We start from the raw sequence: 2,844 nt of genomic DNA, 5'->3' as shown, positions 1-2,844 counted from the left end.
CCTCCAGGGTGTGATTTTTCTTCTACTGTTTTTGATTCCGTTTTCAATTTTTATATTTATTTTGTGACTCCACATGATCATTAACCTAAGAAAACATGAAAAACAATAAAAATAAGAATTAGATAAACATTGGGTTGCCTCCCAACAAGCGCTTTTTTAATGTCAATAGCTTGACAGTGGGCTCTCATGGAGCCTCACAGATGTGCAGAGCTTTGTTGAGACTTTCCAACACCAAACTTAGAGTTTGGATATGGGAGTTCAACACCAAACTTAGAGTTTGGTTGTGGCCTCCCAACACCAAACTTAGAGTTTGACTGTGGGGGCTCTGGTTGACTCTGCTTGGAGAGAAGCTTTTCCTGCTTCCTCCTCATGGTTGCAGAGGGAGATCCTTGAGTTTTGAATACAAGGGAGTTCTCATTCCATTGAAGGACTATTTCACCTCTGTCAACATCAATCACAGCTCTTGCTGTGGCCAGGAAAGGTCTTCCTAGGATGATGGATTCATCCTCTTCCTTTCCAGTATCCAGGACTATGAAATCAGTAGGTATGTAAAGGCCCTCAACCTTTACTAATACATCTTCTACTTGTCCATAAGCCTGTTTTCTTGAGCTGTCTGCCATCTCTAGTGAGATTTTAGCAGCTTGCACCCCATAGATTCCCAGTTTCTCTATTACAGAGAGGGGTATGAGGTTTATTCCTGAACCAAGGTCACACAGAGCCTTAAAGATCATGGTGCCTATGGTACAAGGGATTATGAACTTTCCAGGATCCTGTCTCTTCTGAGGCAATGTCAGTTGATCCAGATCACTTAGTTCATTGATGAACAAGGGAGGTTCAACTTCCCAAGCATCAATGCCAAATAATTTGGCATTCAGCTTCATGATTGCACCAAGAAACTTGGCAGTTTGCTCTTCAGTGACATCCTCATTCTCTTCAGAAGAGGAATACTCATCAGAGCTCATGAAGGGCATAAGGAGGTTCAATGGAAGCTCTATGGTCTCTAGATGAGCCTCAGAGTCCTTTGATTCCCCAGAGGGAAGCTCCTTATTGATCACTGGACGTCCCAGGAGGTCTTCCTCCTTGGGATTCACGTCCTCTCCTCTCCTCACAGGTTCGGCCAGGGCACTTATGTCAATGGCCTTGCACTCTCCTTTTGGGTTCTCTTCTGTATTGCTTGGGAGAGTACTAGGAGGGATTTCAGTGATCCTTTTACTCAACTGGCCCACTTGTGCTTCCAGATTTCTAATGGAAGACCTCGTTTCATTCATGAAACTTATAGTGGCCTTAGATAGATCAGAGACTAGATTTGCTAAATTAGAAGCATTTTGTTCAGAGTTCTCTGTCTGTTGCTGAGTTGATGATGGAAAAGGCTTGCTATTGCTAAACCTGTTTCTTCCACCATTATTAAAGCCTTGTTGGGGCTTTTGATCCTTCCATGAGAAATTTGGATGATTTCTCCATGTTGAGTTATAGGTGTTTCCATAAGGTTCACCTAAATAATTTACCTCTGCTATTGCAGGGTTCTCAGGATCATAGGCTTCTTCTTCAGAAGATGCCTCTTGAGTACTGTTGGATGCAGCTTGCATTCCATGCAGACTCTGAGAAATCATATTGACTTGCTGAGTCAATATTTTATTCTGAGCCAATATGGCATTCAGAGTATCAACTTCAAGAACTCCCTTCTTCATAGGCGTCCCATTACTCACAGGATTCCTTTCAGAAGTGTACATGAACTGGTTATTAGCAACCATGTCAATGAGTTCTTGAGCTTCTGCAGGCGTTTTCTTTAGGTGAATGGATCCACCTGCAGAAGTGTCCAGTGACATCTTTGATAGCTCAGATAAACCATCATAGAATATATCCAGGATGGTCCATTCTGAAAGCATGTCAGAAGGTCACTTTTTGGTCAACTGTTTGTATCTTTCCCAAGCTTCATAGAGGGATTCACCTTCTTTCTGTCTGAAGGTTTGAACATCAACTCTAAGCTTGCTGAGCTTTTGAGGAGGAAAGTACTTGGCTAAGAAAGCCGTGACCAGCTTATCCCAAGAGTTCAGGCTGTCTTTAGGTTGAGAATCCAACCATAATCTAGCTCTGTCTCTTACAGCAAAAGGGAAAAGCATGAGCCTGTAGACTTCAGGATCTATTCCATTAGTCTTAACAGTATCACATATCTGCAAGAATTCAGTTAAGAACTGAAAAGGATCTTCAGATGGAAGTCCATGAAACTTGCAGTTCTGCTGCATTAGAGAAACTAATTGAGGTTTAAGCTCAAAATTGTTTGCTCCAATGGCAGGAATGGAGATGCTTCTTCCATGTAAATTGGAATTAGGTGCAGTAAAGTCACCAAGCATCCTCCTTGCATTGTTGTTGGGTTCGGCTGCCATCTCCTTTACTTGTTCGAAATTTTCAATCAAGTTGTCTCTGGATTGTTGTAATTTAGCTTCTCTTAATTTTCTCTTCAGAGTCCTTTCAGGTTCTGGATCAGCTTCAACAAGAATGCCTTTTTCTCTGTCCCTGCTCATAAGAAAGAGGAGAACAAAAGAAAAGAAGAGGAATCCTCTATGTCACAGTAAAGAGGATCCTTATTGTTAGTAGAAGAAAAGAAGAAGAAATTCGAACACAGATAGAGTAGGGGGTTCGAATTTGGTGATGATGTGAGGAAGTAATGTTAGTTAATGAATGAATAAATAGAATAGGATGAGAGAGAGGGGGGGGAATTTTCGAAAATTATTTTTGAAAAGGAGTTAGTGATTTTTGAAAATTGGTTTTTGAAAGTTGTAAGTATTTTTGAAATTTTTTTTTTTAATAAAAACAATTAGTTAATTAAGAAGAAATTTTTGAAAA

General features: G+C 40.6%; 1 non-coding gene across 1 annotated transcript; it reads left to right on the top strand.

Annotated features, from left to right (window-relative positions):
• Positions 1–1,880: 1,880 nt before the first annotated feature.
• Positions 1,881–1,988, top strand: LOC112752697 (small nucleolar RNA R71). The gene has a single exon (XR_003177121.1). It is a non-coding gene; the product is annotated as a small nucleolar RNA R71 (small nucleolar RNA).
• Positions 1,989–2,844: the final 856 nt, after the last annotated feature.

Source organism: Arachis hypogaea, chromosome 15 (genome assembly GCF_003086295.3).
Source record: "Arachis hypogaea cultivar Tifrunner chromosome 15, arahy.Tifrunner.gnm2.J5K5, whole genome shotgun sequence".
NCBI lineage: Eukaryota > Viridiplantae > Streptophyta > Magnoliopsida > Fabales > Fabaceae > Arachis > Arachis hypogaea.
Note: the sequence above shows the minus strand (reverse complement) of the source record. Positions and strands in the feature narration are given on the sequence as shown.